This window comes from Varroa destructor, unplaced genomic scaffold (assembly GCF_002443255.2).
Source record: "Varroa destructor unplaced genomic scaffold, Vdes_3.0 BEIS01000005.1, whole genome shotgun sequence".
NCBI lineage: Eukaryota > Metazoa > Arthropoda > Arachnida > Mesostigmata > Varroidae > Varroa > Varroa destructor.
Window position 1 is genome coordinate 15,858,614 of NW_019211458.1, and position 16,021 is coordinate 15,874,634.

The 16,021-nt window shown below is 45.7% G+C and overlaps 1 protein-coding gene across 1 annotated transcript in view; it reads left to right on the forward strand.

Annotated features, from left to right (window-relative positions):
• Positions 1–16,021, forward strand: part of LOC111251594 (uncharacterized) — a 137,617-nt gene that overhangs the window by 58,909 nt on the left and 62,687 nt on the right. The gene's annotated exons all lie outside the window — the stretch shown is intronic.

A 16,021-nucleotide genomic window follows, 5' to 3' on the forward strand; every position in this document is an offset into this window, starting at 1 on the left:
GCCGCCGCCGCCGCCGCCGCCGCCGCCGCCGCCGCCGCCGCCGCCGCCGCCGCCGCCACCGCTGTTCATGATTCTCATGACGGGGCCAGTAATGATTATGCTGATGATTCGGTGGCTGTGAATGATTGTGATGATGATGGCACTAACGCTAAACAGAACAATGCACTATTAGATCAGCAAGCTGGATAAAGGCAGTAGAAGGAACTAATTGAGGGAAAGGAAACGGGCGCTCTCCTGACCATTTGCTCGATGGTATCAATGCCGCTGGGCATCCCAATGTGAACGAAGGCAGCTGCGACGAAAACAAATAGAGCCTTTAAAACGTGAAAAATTGCTATACTATTACGCTATATTTCAGCTTCACGAAGTGCCTGCTAATATATGCTTATGTCGGGTTGAGACTCGATGGAACTGAGATCGCTTCGCCTGTTTGACACCGAACGTCCAAGTATTACAGTGGATACCGACGGCCAATCGACCCTCGGGCCCAATCAATTAGACCGTTACGAGTTATGCTGTTGGCGAATATATACTTTCTTACGGCGAACTCGTTAGTGCAATAGTGCATATGCTGGTCCAAACGACAGCCGGACATAGATTGGGGAGCGCGCTAACGACAAGCTGCTTGACGCTGTCAAAAACCCAATGAGGAGTTCAATCTATGCGTTTGGAATAGGTGCGGGAGAACTTTTGAAGTCCGTTCAGAATGCACTCGTATGGATTAAAGACTAGCGTAGATCGGGTTCATTCTAAAACTAGTAGGGAAATGGTACAGGTACTGCGAATCGTTTGTTGTGACAAAGCTTGACGTTGCTAACCATTGTACAGCTTGGTACATTACCTTATTCCTTCAGGCGGACGTTTCGACGCAGTTATTATGAAGAAAATAAATGCCCCATCGTCGACGTACCTTCTACCGTTATGATTGCTCTATACGTTGCGTCATACGAAGTCACGTATACTCGCGACTGTGTTGCATGCCGATTGATTTTTCAAGTAAAAATTTTCACTCTGGTCAATTGCCAACGGGCCAGTGAGGGCAGACCATTGACAGAGAGGCTTGCTCTTAAAAATAGTTATAATACAGGGACCAACTCAAAACGTCTTTCCAAGCGTATTCATACCACTGGATATGAGCTAATATTACCAACGAGTAATTTTCTTGTATCGTTTCTTCTCTCGGCTTGATAAATCCGCTTCGTTTAGAACAGTTATGAGCCTATCCTTACCAATTCAAGATGTTTCCGTTTTACTGACGGCGCTCAGTCTTACGAAAAATCCGTAAGCCCTCTTGTCAGGACGCGGCCATTACACACTCACATGTCTGTTTCAAGAATCAGACGTTGTTGTCATCGTCGTCTTCCATATCTCTGGAGTCATTCAATCGAGTAATGATTAAATTGAACGCAGCGACGCACCGCCATCTGTCGCCACGACTGACCCTTAGTGGGGTCCGCTCCCTTCTGTGATGTTCTCTATCAGTTAACTTCCACATGTCCCTGGCTTGCCCCTGCCTTCTTTTCATACGCACCTTTATCAGCAGCGATTTTTCCGCTGTTAAAATGTTGTCCAGCCTGCCGCTCCTTTTTTGCGTTGTTGATGATCGCGTACGTTGCTTTGCAGCTTAGGCTCTAGAACGTTTACGCAGTTTGTCTCCCCTTATACCGATTTCTTGTTTCAACTCCGAGCTGCCAATGTTCACTGACTTACGAAATAGTATTGTCCTAGCATAAGGACAAACACACATCTGCTGCACCCCTCCGTCCTACCAATATAACTATGCTTTACAGCACATATACAGGTATGTATGTACGCCTTGAGGCTGGGACAAGTGAACGCGATTTCTCCTAAGAACCGAGGGAAGCCAATGTGGCAGCCTTTATCGGAAAAAGCTAACAGGGAAAGCACCGATTTTCTCTCTCTCTCTCTCTCTCTCTCTCTCTCTCGAAGCGCAGAACTTCTTCTCGGCGTCGCGGCGCGAGATCGTGTTCCAGTTAATTTAACTAGCGTCCTCGCGAAACACTCGCCTGCATCCGCCGCCCCGAAATCAGCCCCGTTTCCCCATTCCCTCACTCCACAGTCAAGGGATCGACATGGCTGCTTGTGGCGCCGCTACTGCTAGCTCCGCGCGCTTGCTTCACTTACTTGATGTCCTGCTGACCGTCGGTCGTGGCCTCCGTCGTTTGCTTACTATAGCCGTCCTGTACTTCGCTGTTCCCTTCACTTCTCCCCTTCCTGCTTTAGCCCGCTTGCTTTCCTTACAGTAGCGTTATGCCTTTTTAGCGCGCAGCAGTCTTTCTTGCTAGGTAAGCCGCTCCTTCTCGCCCGGGTTTTTCTTGAAGCGCTCATGGCGCTGTTTCTCAAGTAAGCTAGTTTACCAGCGTCTATCATACGGATCCACTCGTTTATACCGATCCGGCGTTGCCGTCGCCGCCGGTAACGGTAGAGAAAGCAGCGTTAAGTAAGTAATAATGTCTGCTTACTTAGCAAAGTATCGCTGGAGCTGCGCAGGGAGGAACGCGCGCCGGCCGGCAACGACCCGCGGGGCTGCTGCTTGAGGACAGCGGCTGTCTTAGTGGCCGTCGGTTAACGACTCGATGACCCAGGCGGCTTGTTAGCAAGCCCAGTTAGAGGTTGGCTAGATGGGAGCTAGGTCGACTAGATGGAAAAAGGAACAACGTATAGGGGGGTAACTGAGTTGGGCGGCAAGCAGAGCGCGAAAGGGAGGCAACCGTCCGGGAGCGGTGGAAGCCGGTAAAACGCGCAAGAGCTCTTGGGGAGTGACGGGGATGTTAGGGGCCAATAGGCAATAGAGACATTGCACATGCGGAGCAAAATGGGAAACGGGCAGGGCAAAACGGGGCACTGGCCCACATGGCCGCGGACAGATTGGATTTAGTGAGGCAAAGAGCTTCTGGAACTGCGCTCATGCTCCTAGTTAACGAGCCAGCTCTCTCGAAATGTGCTGGTCTTACGATCACCTCCAGCAGCAGCTGCTGATCATGCGGGGACCCTATTATTAGTGGTCTGAATAATCGGGTGATAGAAACGGGCACTTTAGGGCGCTTTAGGGCAGCGAGAGGCCATATATATATATATATATTGTAGTGACGACGCACTAATATCGGCGCAAATGCTATTTATTTCTTTTACACCTTATACTTATACACCAGTAGCAAAATACCTAGAACTAAATATTGTTGGTACGCGCCGTAACACTCAACCGAGCTACCCAAATGTCTGTCTGAACATCTACGACCGCCTGCGTTTTGAGCTAGTTCTTCTGCATCCTGCGCAAACTGAATCTCTTTCTGCGCCTGCTGACACTATGACCGTTGACGCTTAAATATACGTATTTCAGCTTTTTTTTAGAGCAGCGATCTCCTTCGTAACTATAGGTACCCCCGTATAGAGACAGGCGCCGGAATACACGTCTTCGGTCCCCTAGGATTTAAACTTTATTAACCTTCACATCTAGTCACCATCTTTCTGATTCGATTCAGTAACTGCTGTACAATTTTTTAAGTGTAGGACTTTCCGAAGTGGTAGGACATGATCATGCCTTTGACTTGGGATCGCGCGATCCGCAACAGCGCTATGCTCCTTTCGATGGAAACAGGAGCTCGCTCATTTGCCTAGACATCTGCTTGTGCATCGAGTTTTTCGATGACTCCGCTCAGACGAGAGTCTGTCCGCTGCATTCTACAGATCTTAAAGCCTCGCAACTCCCCGGTACGGCCCATCGGAAGCTTTGCATCGGAGATGAATCCCTTGTTCCGTTTTGAGCGATGCGCCACAACCGGCTGCTATTAGCAGCACTAAGATTCCTGACCTGGAAGCGACCCAGCACGACCTACTATTAAAGCAACAATTTTACCTCGATGCATTTGATCATCACGTGCAAACTTTGGAAGCACCCTTGAAGACAGACGGTCCAGCAGAAACCGCTCCTTCTAGGTGAACACGTAGGGTTTTTATCACCTTCTGGAACCTACGCATAATATAGCCTCGCATGAGATAATGCTTCTCACGGAAACGAGTCTTGAACCCATCCCATGTCACGTTGCTGCAGGCAACGAACATGAATTGGTGTTGAACTGTACCCAGCAAACGTTCGTAAGTGACCCTGGACGGACGCTTTTGCGGTCCGCCATAAACACCTACTACTATATGTCCAAGGTGTTCATCCAGTTATCGGGTAGTGAAGAAATGGTAGTTTTGGCGCTAACGCGATTCCCTCCGCATTTTCTATCAGATACCCCACCATATACAAGCCATTCTCGATTTGATTAATATCTTGGTGCAGACGATCCGCACTGTCCTCGTTGGCAGCACTTGCTGTGACGACGTACCGGTACAGATACGATATATTTGTCCTACACATTGTCTTGATATAACAGCAATAGCGCTGGAAGTATCTATGGTCAATTATATCGTCTGTACCTGTCATATATACGGATGCAAGTATGGCGTGAATATAGTAAAAGTACATGTTAAAGATAAGGAATTATAGTAATATGCTTCTTAGGATTAAGTAAATACTTGCGTTTAATTTTCAATCAATATGGACATTTTAATTATTCATAGTAAGTGTCTAGCATGCGTCTGACCTTACGCGGACAAAGATCTAAATTTTTTCCAATATTATTTTCAATCTAAAACGTGTTTCATATATAATATTATGTTTAAAGCTTAGATAAGTTTGCCACATGGCGATCCTTGATTCCTTCTTTGTCTTACGTGTAAATCGTCTTCACAACGTTTCCGTCGGCTCGTTCTGACCAGTATACCTTTACGTAAGTAACGGGATCATCGAACTGCCGCTGCAGTGACTAATTCGTTCGATTTCTGTTAGTCACTGTATACTGTTTGCTCATTAAGCACCAGGGGCACGCCTTCTGTTTACCACCAGATGTTTGTTACCAAAAAAGATCTTCGACACGAACACAACACTCGACCACACTGCGCAAACTTTCTAGTCTCTGGGAACGGTCTGAGTCGGTGGTAACTTCTTAAGAATCTACACACTTCTCGACCGGAGCAGTTTCAACCGCAATGGTCGAACAAATAATGACCACATTCATTTCTTAGGAAGACAATATCATTTTTGCTTTGTCGTCATATAAACAATTTTATTCGTGAATCGGCAACAGAAAAGGGGGCGTCATCTAGCAATGTCTGGCTTATCGCAAATCACAAAAAGTGTTTTGGCCTTTTTTTCGCAATCATAAAATATGGCAGTTTTCGGATTTTGAGTACTGTTTTATTTGGGTAAGAGGTTTGCCTTCATAACTGAATTCATTCCCGAGCTTTGGGTGCATGTTATGTTAGCAGCTGGACCAAAAATCACGTATACAGGTGCTTAAAATAGAGAGATGAGATGAATTAAAGCATAGAATTAAATTATAATAAAATATAAGAATAAAAATGAATGAGACTGAAGACGCACCATTAAGTTCATGAGCAGTCATCAAGAGAACATGTTGAACGTCGGTGACGACAATAAAGACCTTCATTTCATGTCACTCTGTGATTGTTGTGCACGACCTTTCTCGGCCATCGATCCTGTAGTGACTGATCCAGTAGTAACTGATTCTGAGTGTGCAGCCACCAGAGTCCAAGCATCGATGGAGTTATTCAGTCGTATCCGGGCTACAAAACGGCGACCTGCCCCATTCGTCAGCCGCTATTGAATGGTATCTTGCGCTCGACACACAAAGTCGGCGACTGGGTCTGCGCGTCCTTTAGATCACAACGCCGTGCGCACAGACACCGCCGCCACGCAAATTCAAATCATATCAACGATTCTATGGGTTGTTGGATGATCCCCAGTGCGCGTTTTCTCGCATTCCCCCGCACATCGCTGTTATCTCTTATCTACCGCCACGATTCGAACTAGCAGAAATCGTTTAGTCTGTCTGGGTTGGGGTCGTCGGCCGCCAGCCGACCTAGTCGGTGGGAGGACTTGTTCAAATAATGTGCTTTAAATTGAACCCACCCTGCTGCGCTCGGCTTGGTTCGGCCTGGTTGGGAATGGGTGAAAGGCGTCCGGCGCTGACGCCAGCGTTTGAGCGCTGATGCAGATGAAATGGACCTGCAAGAAGGGGCAAAAAGGAAAAGACAACGGGGCAAAGAGCGGGAAGTTGGAGCAAAATAGAACAAAGGCGGTTGGCTACTGGGCTGGCTTCTATGCAACTCTTCGCATAGTCCTACTAGCTAGCTCACAACCACTTTGCTATTCACTCAGATTGCCGCCGCCGCCGCCACTACTCGGGCTGTCCGTCCTTCTCCCAGTCGAGTCCGACGACCTATACCTCCTTCAGAGCTGCAGTTCCGACCCTATTGGGGCGGTTGAAGAACCACCGTTTCTTCCCAACTACGTACGGCTGCCGGCAACTAAGTGCGGTCGCTTCTAGACCAGCGCTGGCAACTCCTATTAAGGCTAAAAGATGATTATTTAAATTTTGCCTCGCCAGCCATCACTACCATCATCAGAGCACACGGAACTACCAACGTCGTCTTCGTCGTTGCTGAACTGCCGCTTCATCATCGGCTGCCCTTCTTTGCTACCGGCCTTTTTATTGAACCAGCCACAACGGTTCAGCGGGTGGGACGGATGAGGTCCAATAGACGACGTGGCGCGTCCCTGTACACGCAATTCACCTAGCCAAGTCGTAATAGTAATAGTGGTAGCGGTGGTGGTAAAGGTAGCCGGCGCAGCTACGGCAAGGGCGGTGGCGATCGTCGCGGGGAGACAGCAAAGTGGACGTGCTGTAAGCGGGCGGCTTTCGAAGAGAATTAAGGGGAACGAACGGAGCGGGAATAGGAACTCCAGTCGGCATAGCGGCGGCACAAAGAAGGCAAGATCTAAGCAAAAAGGCCGTTGGACTAGTGGTGATAATACATTCTTTATTACAATTTCACTCTAACAGAAGCTGCGACAGGCACAGCAGTAGCAGCAGTGAGATAGTACTTGCATGCAAAAAGCTTAGCTGGAGATGGGGGTTACTGGAGTAACGCAAGCAGTGGGGGATGGCGGTAGTGGTAGTAACGGAGAAAAAGTGGTTGTTGCTTGTCTACCCGTTGGCACAGGGTCAGCTAAAGTCCCAAGCAAAGAGACATTCACTGGCGTTGGGATCAGACTAGCCAGTTGACAGTGGAATGGGAGCTGTAATGCAGGGCGGTCACAAGGCAGCATATGTGTTATTGCAGGGCTAAAGGTTGACTAGGCAGGGAGAGACGATGAAGCAGGACAAAACTAGAGAAAAAAAGATTTAGGTACAATGAAGAATGAAAGAATCACGGGAGGATCGGCGAAGGGGCTGAAGAAAAGAAAACGAAAAACATAGAAAAAAGCCTCAAACGAACAGCTAGGACGTGGTGCCCTAGACAAGTTTGTGTCGTCTCCGGCACTGTTACCACACTCCAACATCAGGGAATAGCTGTTAGCACTATTACTACTAGCGCCACTGGGTTTTGGCAAACTATCGAACAAGTAAAACACGATTGGTACTACCCTGCCAAAAATTTGCTGTATTGGGGACCTCTGACGTCATTTAAATGGGAAAAGGTGGCCGACACAGACGAGGACGTACGCACAAAAAGGCCAATTGGGAGTCCGAAAGAGAAACAGCAAGCAAAGGCGCGCGAGAGGGAGAGAGGAATTAGCCGTTGCCTTTATTCCATGTAAGATTCCCACAAAGATCACCTCAGTTCCTTCCTGTAGGTGCGCTAACCCTTGCGAGGCAAGAAGATCCTCAAGCCAGCCAGCGGAAGCTCAATTCCTGATCGCCAAATGCAGTGGCAGTTGCTCAAAAAGACGAATGGAAACTGATATAGGGAGGGAAGGGGCAGGAGAAACACTGAAGCTTTGACTCGAATGGGAGATCGGTCCCTCAAATGCTGTGAAGTAGAGAAAAAGGGTCGAATTTGTGGCATCTGAATTCGTAGGAGTCTGCCTTCGAATTTGATGACGACTACTGGCATGGGCCAATGATAAAACCTGAAAAATCTGCATTGCAGGTCCATTAGGGCCGTGATCAAGTAGTGGGGATAATGTGGCGGAATCGAGCGACCTCCAGAGCTAGGAGAGCGGAAGCTGCCGAGCGGATGCTGTTGGGAAGCAGCACAAAGATCACGACAGCGACTCCACAAGCTACGCGGCAAGCAAATGGAAAGCGAGCGGATCAAGAAACAAGAGAGAATAAGACGGTTGACGGTCATCAAGTCTGGCGGCTGGCTGGTTCCGCAATTCCAAAACTGTCGGCTTGAATCGACCCGCTCCTTGTTCCTCTCGCCGCATCTCTTCCCACCGCCTTCTGCACTCATCAGTTCGTCAAAGTGGGCGGAGCCGCCTCCACCACTAGCATCACCATCACAAAATAATTGCCTACGTTTATCGCCCATCGGAGTATGGTGTCCTGACTTCCTCTGTCAAAGGAATGACACACGACAAGCTCGAAGATTGTACAGGTCATCGCATTACGCTATGCATGTAGAAAGACGTAAATGATATCTGTTATAGCTATTGAATAATGATCAAATTGGATGCTTTGTACAGTCTAGTACAATGGATGACTTTCTTACCCTTTTTAAGTACGTATAAATACGACATATATTTGCGATGTCCATTATTATTTTTTCCTTAATAAGAACACAAGCAATTTAATGATGTATCGGTGCAATACGTTGATTACTCAAAATGCTGCTTATGAGGTCGTAATGCATCGTGCCGTTTTTACGATGTTGTGGAGTGTCAAAAAGCAGTAGCAACCTGCTAAACGATACAACTAATTTTAATTTACATTTTAAACATCTTGGATACTTATTATTATTATTACTTAAACATCTTGGATATTTTTTTAGCCGTGAGTAGCATTTATCACATTCTCCTACCTAGCGTGGATATCGATAGAGAAAAAGAAAAGGCCCATTCTATTCCGTAATGAATTACCGTCGCGATCACCCTCGTTACAGACTTCATGCGCCGTAGAGGAAACATTGGTCGGCGAACACGTCCAAACTCTCAAACTGTTTCAATTTCTAGCAAGGCCACCTTTAGTTAACGCTCAGTTGCATAAAATGGCCTTTTGACGTAGCAGAGTTACCTGCTCTAACTTTCGTTTACCGTTCCGCTCTTCATCAAAGACCCTGCCTCGATGAGCTTACCATGGAGTGCGGTGGGGGCTCAGCACTTTACCTCATTTTACTTTCGCGTCTGCAGCAGCGTGTTCAACAACGTCTGTGATGGCGGTGTCGTGAGCGTTTTGTGGCAATGGGAAAGGCGGAAGATGTTGAACAGAAAAGAATTTAAACGAAGCTCGTGATAAGAGTAAAGAAATATGAATAGCGGAAAAGATCTCCGAAGCGGCCGGCCGCAAAGAGAACGGATGTGAAGACCCCTCTCCACTCGAGCTCTTGGGGCAGTGCACGCCAATTCAGGTATTAACTCGAACGACGATGAAAACGGTGTCTTCCATGTGATCAGAGGGAGATATTAATAAAAGTGCTTCTTGCACTACCATGGCACGCCCAGTTCTTCATACCGACTAGGTTCTTCAACCAGATCCTTGCCCGCAGGTAATTGTTCTTCTCGGAAAAGATACCTATCAAAGAATAGTTTTACTCTAATGCCTTTACTTCGTTCGACGTCTAAGTACTCTGCAGGCAATAAAAACCTGTATAGTCCTATAAGCCAGCCTATGCTAGCTAAAATAAGTCTAGCCGATTCAGTCTCAGAGTTCATGCACACACGTCTAATTGGTGTATGAGACTTGTGCGAGCTGGGCATACAGATGTCCTCCCTCGATTTCATATTCTCAACAGTCTCACATGTTTGTTAATGTTTATTCTTTCATTTCCTATGTTTGGCGATAATATTTTGACATAATAAGCTATGAATTATACGTTTGTCGACTTTGCCCCAAACTGCTGAGCCGCGCCACCGACACTGAACATATGTGGAATAAGTTGTTCCTACGATAAGTTTAGATCTCCGACCTGCCCCTGACGCGCGCTTTCCATCGCATAGCAACTTATCTCTCTCCTGACTTGCCTTGCCTAGATAAATGAAAAATTTTATGTCCCGCCCCTTCTATGTAGCAGGAGCTTTGCGAAAGGCTTAAGACTAGCTTGACATGATGCGCCTTCGTGTTGCCGACTGATAAGCATCCTATAAGATTTCACATATAGTCTCTCCCACAGCAACAACCTATGCATTTACCAGTCTGTATAGAAATATTAGTAGACGATTGACGCCATGATATATATTGGGTTTGGCACCGTTGGTGTATATATAGCGGCGAATACAGAATTGGCTAGAAATTACGAACGTCTCGAGCCGTACGAGTTGCAGACCTTAGGATGCTGATCGTAGGTGTTTGCTTCTCCAGGACGAAATGACCGAGACGGGGACCATCACAACACTTCGGTCGCGACCGTCTCTTCGCTTGCGTCACCATGAAGGAAATGCTCCTTTGAAGAACCCCTTCAAACTTAGCCAATCGAGGGAAGCTTGAGGCTGCTTTGCATAAGCACTGTTAGCAATCGACTCTCATTACCTAGGAGGATTACCGTTAATACTGTCTATGAACAAACACTGGTCATCAGGCTGTGCTTGCATTTTTTCTCATACAGATATACTAGAACGTACAATTAAATGGCCTATCGGAAAAACAACATTTGGCGCATCTTCGTACCTATGGCCAGAGTTGCTCTCACATACTTCGATCAAAGGAAATTATTTGAGCTAAACCTTTAAGAGCAATCACTTCGATCAGACAGTTCCATTATCGGAAATTAATTTCTAAGAATCGCGATGTAATGATGCTTCTGCGCGTGGATTTCATATAAATTGAAGTCAACTTTGGCTGATTTAGCGAAAAGGCATAACTAGCGAACAAAATCGACTCGTTTCACCAAATAACATGAAGGTAACGTTATACGTCCGTTGTGCGTCTTTGTTTCAAAACGATATCCAAATATATATTCGATGCCACCTAAAATCATTCAAAATCTCGATAAAAAAACAGAGAGTACAAGTATCGATTCCTTCTCAGCATGATGCCGCCAGCATAAGTCGCCCCGTTGTACCTTTGTGCTTCTTGGCTTGCCATTATTGACGCAAAGCCCGCCAAAAGCAGGACGCAGCCGATTATAGCTGCTATCTGAAATTCGATGCAGTGACAGCGCCGCGGCTGTTTTGAACCCCGACATTCCCCTCTGAACTTGTCTCCACTCGCTCAAAGGGGCAGAGGGCGCGAGCAGGGATAACAGCGGGTCCTGCTTTCTGTGTGCTTCTGAGAACGAGATCAGACTGCGGAAAACAAGAGTGCTCGGAAGACCTAAGGAGCACGCTTGGATTCTGCTGCATAGGTCGCAAAGAAAAGGCCAGTCGATTGGGAGTGGGAGATGGGAAAGAAGAAAAAACAGACGACAAGTGAATAAGGAACAGAAGCGACTGATTCTAAAATATAGGAGCGATTATTTTATGGAGCATGAATACACTTCCTTCTCGAGAGCTGAGCGCCTTCCATTTCCCTACTTGTCTCAACTGCTTTCCTGTTGTAACTGCATCTTATCGTACCTACCTTCAAGTTTTCCTAAACGCTCTTTGGGCATGGCAGAAGAGACAATTGCTTCAATACCGCCACGCTTCTTTGTCTGATCCCAAAAACAATATTGAATTTCAACATCGATCGTGTAACCTCAATCATTGTCTATATATACCTGTTTTGTTCTTTGTTACTGACAATACACTTCATTACAGACCGAGAAAGATAGGACCCGGCGGCATTAAGCCCGTTGTTAGTACAGTGTGTGGTGAGCTCCTCTAGGGAAGAACCAATATACAAAGATCTGAGTGTACTGGACAGCGTTATATAGAAATCATATAAATAGATATTATTCTATATCCTCATCTTCTGAGTGAAAGACATGACAGGTTTTCTCATTTACTTCTAAACTAAAAGGTATCAAATATGGCCTAAGTTGTTATGTACGAATTTGCAATTTCATTATACGTTATAGCCAATCCTGAGATGAGCGACTCTGATATGGTTACAGACACATACAACTTTTCTATGAATTTTTATATATCTCTCAAAGTGTCGGTATTTGGATAATTGCGATTTTTAATGCATGCATTATCGTTAATACGTCTACTTAAGACCTCTTTGTTCGGCGTGGACTTGCTTCAAAATTCCTTTTTTTTTTTCCATGAGATGCCTTGGACCTAAACTCTACCCTATTGCAGACTCATCGTCAACCTGTTCCATCGATGACGTGCCGCCTCTATTTCGAAATGGGCCTGCGGGAAGCGCTAAAAACGGACATTTCAAAGTCCGTGGGCTTCAGTTGAGAGTACAGGACCAAGTCGGAGCATTTGCACGCAGTTTCGATGATGGACAGCAATTGAAGCAACGCCAGGAAAGAGCACCTCAGTCATTCTCTGAAATCTGAGCTCTAAAGAGTATTCCCCCCCTCGACAGGCTGCCAACCCCGCCGGCTTATACTTTATGGAGAAGGTAATAGTGGAAGCTGCATTTCGTCTTCATGAAGTGAAATCTTGGCTATTGAAAGCTAGTGTTTTGTGTGAATAATAAGGTGGGCAATAGCCGCTTTTGCCTTTATCTGACTGAGGAAGACTGTCTCCAGGGGATGACACTGACTCTCGAGGAGTGTCCCAGTGATAACCTACTATGTACAGGAGCAGTCATTGCTTGCCCAGGTGGAATAAGTACGGTAGACCGATTCAAGCTCCAAAGTACTGTGTCTCACTTAGAATGCCCGTTACCTTACCTTTACACGCCACATATACAACGAAATATTTATAACGAGGCAACCTACGTCAATATAGAATAATAAGTCTTATTAAATGAACCGTCAAGTTAGAGCAATGACTAAAATAGAAAAGAATAAAGTTGCCAGGGAGGGAAATGCATTCGCCAACAATGCGTGTAAACTTCAACAGTACAAAAATTGCTGTTCAACAAGTTGACTACCACTTAGTTGTAGCTAAGAAACAGTTTTTTTTATAAGTTTTGTGAATGTGAAGTCGATAGTTTTGAGCTCAATAGGAACGGAATACAACATGGCGTCTCTAAATCCCTAAACTGTAAGGGAATTGTTCTACCTAACCTATTTCGCTGCTTTTTTATAGCAGCTAGTTACCAGGGAGCCCAAAGCTTCTGTGCCTTTAAGAAGTAACAGAAATAGCTTTATTCGCATAGATTTCGCCGCGTGCCTTCATGTCTGGCCTGTTATTCCTCATTAAAAAGAGTCAGTTCATTTTATCGAACCACAATACCTTCAAGTTAGGGCACCTCGCGAACGCTTCGATACTCTCTCCATATATATACATAAATGTTTAATAAGTCATGACTCTCTGATTGTTGTTTTTCTTTGCTGGATGTAATTGAACATAACAATAAGCACATTAAGGTTAAGTTTATATCAAAGAAGGTTTATTCCAAAATGCTATTAAAATTACCGAAATGTAGCAAGACTACAGCAGCCATATTGCGTACGGCTTCAGGCCAGATGTACGTAAGAGAATAGCGGGTTGAACTGCTTAGGATGTTTATAGTCAAAAGACCAAGGATATTAGTAAGTTTTAATAAGTATACTAAAAAGTTTTACCAAAATCTGTAAGATAATAAGTAAGCTCAGCCTCAGTAAACCGAACGTTCATCGCATTTTTTGACATTATGAATGAACCAGCTACATCTCAACGATCGTATCTACTACTAATGGAGATCGAAGACGACAATCCTGCCAGTGATGCTTGATAAAATGTGCACAGACTGTTTGAAGCTACGTTAAATTAGATAGCACGATTGATCGATATAATTTCACTTACTTTATATTTTAATTTTACGTAAAGTTACTATTTAAATTTACCATAAGTTGTACTGTAGTGCATCAATTCAAGCAGAAAACCAGTCATTTTCGACAGCCTAATGACTGGTGTCAATTATTTGAATTTACCGTAAGCGTCGGTTTTACTTCGTATTCGGTAGAAGTTCGCTGTAGATGGTAAATTTTATTTCTAGAAGTACGGACTCCTGCAAACTATGATCTTTTCGTGAGGACATAGCCTTGACGAGGATCTTCCAAACAGATGGATCAGATAAAGAGGCCCCATGGAATACCCCGCCCGTTTTCTAGACTTGACGCTATTGGACTTTTTATTGTAGGCATACTTTAGAGACTAATAATAGAGAGAATAAATAGATAGTAGGAATAGATTATTCTTGCAATTAAAATCTTAAATATAAAAGTAAATTATAATCACTCAAACTATGCACACACTTTTTGGGACTATATATATATATATATATATATATATATATATATATATATATGTATAGCAGCATCATCTTTTCGTCTGAATGCAGCAGTCATCAAATCGGTCGTATTGCTGAAAAGGAGTATGTGCATGCATCTATGTGAAGTATATTTAAGTGCTGATTCGGACGATAAAATTACTTTTGTCCTCATTACAGGCAGCGGTGGACGGCACCTTTGGTATTTCCCAAATATAATGCTACTAGGACACTCTGAATTTCAGCAGCCTTGTGTTCCACTCAGTAAAAAAACTAATTTGTTCAGCTTCCTTTGCCAGGAAGATGGGAAAAAAAGGCGGAGTATGTGTGAGAGATAGGGGAAAAAGAGAGTGTCCGGAGTGAATCAAGATTATAATAGTGATTTTATGCGTTTGTGCGACGGCTGCGTTTGTCTATTAATGCGGTCTGTGCAGTTAAAAGACCCTTTCCCGCGAAGAATCTCTGTTCTATAACAGTAGAACTTCCATCGTCCTGCTCGTGCTCTGCTCCCCGTCTCTGAATCCTTCAGCCCCCAGACGAGATCCCAGCCGATGGTACCAGCTACTGACAGCAATAGAAACTCCGCAGCGGCAACAACATCACCACACACCGGCCGTCATCACCGGCGAGGGGTTTCCGGGGTGGCTGTGGCTTTTAGACATATAAAATTAGTATCGCGCGTTCGGGCCGTGCATTGTAGCCTGTCTTTCTTCTCAGCACGGCCGACTAACCGACTCCTCGGCGCCTCGATTATCCGACCGACCAACCAATGATGAAGACTATAAACTCACGACGATAGGCACTAGAGGCTGAGGGTGAGGGAGGGAAAGACCGACTGGCCCTCACTGGCTTGGCTCGTTCGCATTCCCTATACAGGACATCATGGCCTATTCGTCTGCCTGCCTTGTTTGATCCTTCCCGCGGTCGAGGCAGACTGATACTGAATCTACTGTTAGCTAATATCAACGGCGCTCGACATTACATGACGAAACTCTATCAAAACATAAAACGACACCAACAGCAGGACCAGCAATGCAGCAGTAGGGGAAAATGCGAGGCGAACGCAAGTGGACGCGAGTGCGGTACCGGATTCTGCATCGTCGTCTGACGAGCGCAAATGACGGCAAGGGGTCCGTGGGGAAGCTCATGGGGGATCGTAGAGTAAGCTATCGGCTCCACCAATGCTTAGATATTGCGAAGGCTTTAGTCCTGTGGAAGTATGGTGCACGAAGCACCAAACGACCGAAGATGTCGACCGTAGTTTCTAGGGACTGTTAGCGTTGTGGAGTCTCTTTTCGTCTCAGACAGCCTTTGTCGGCCTGGCTCGCCGGTTGTGAAGGATGCCCGCGCTAGCATTCTTCATTCAACGACACCACCGAATGACGACCGATTCGTCAGTAGGTGACTGACTGCCTGAGTGAATGAGTGAGTGACTCATCTGGCGGCCAGCTCTCACACTTTTTCTCGAATGAGAAAAGCTTCTTGCGCTTTTTCTATAGCTGTCACTTATAGGTTTTCTTTCAGCTATCTGCTTGCTTTGCCCTGTCCACCCCCTGTTTCCGTAGGCCTCTCGCTCTCTCTGTCTACCCTAGTTGCTCCTTTTAGGCTTCGAGGAGACCGACCACTTTGGCGACGGCTTAGCCGGGGACACAACGCAAACCTTCGACACACAGCGAGAAGAACGAAGCTCAGATTGC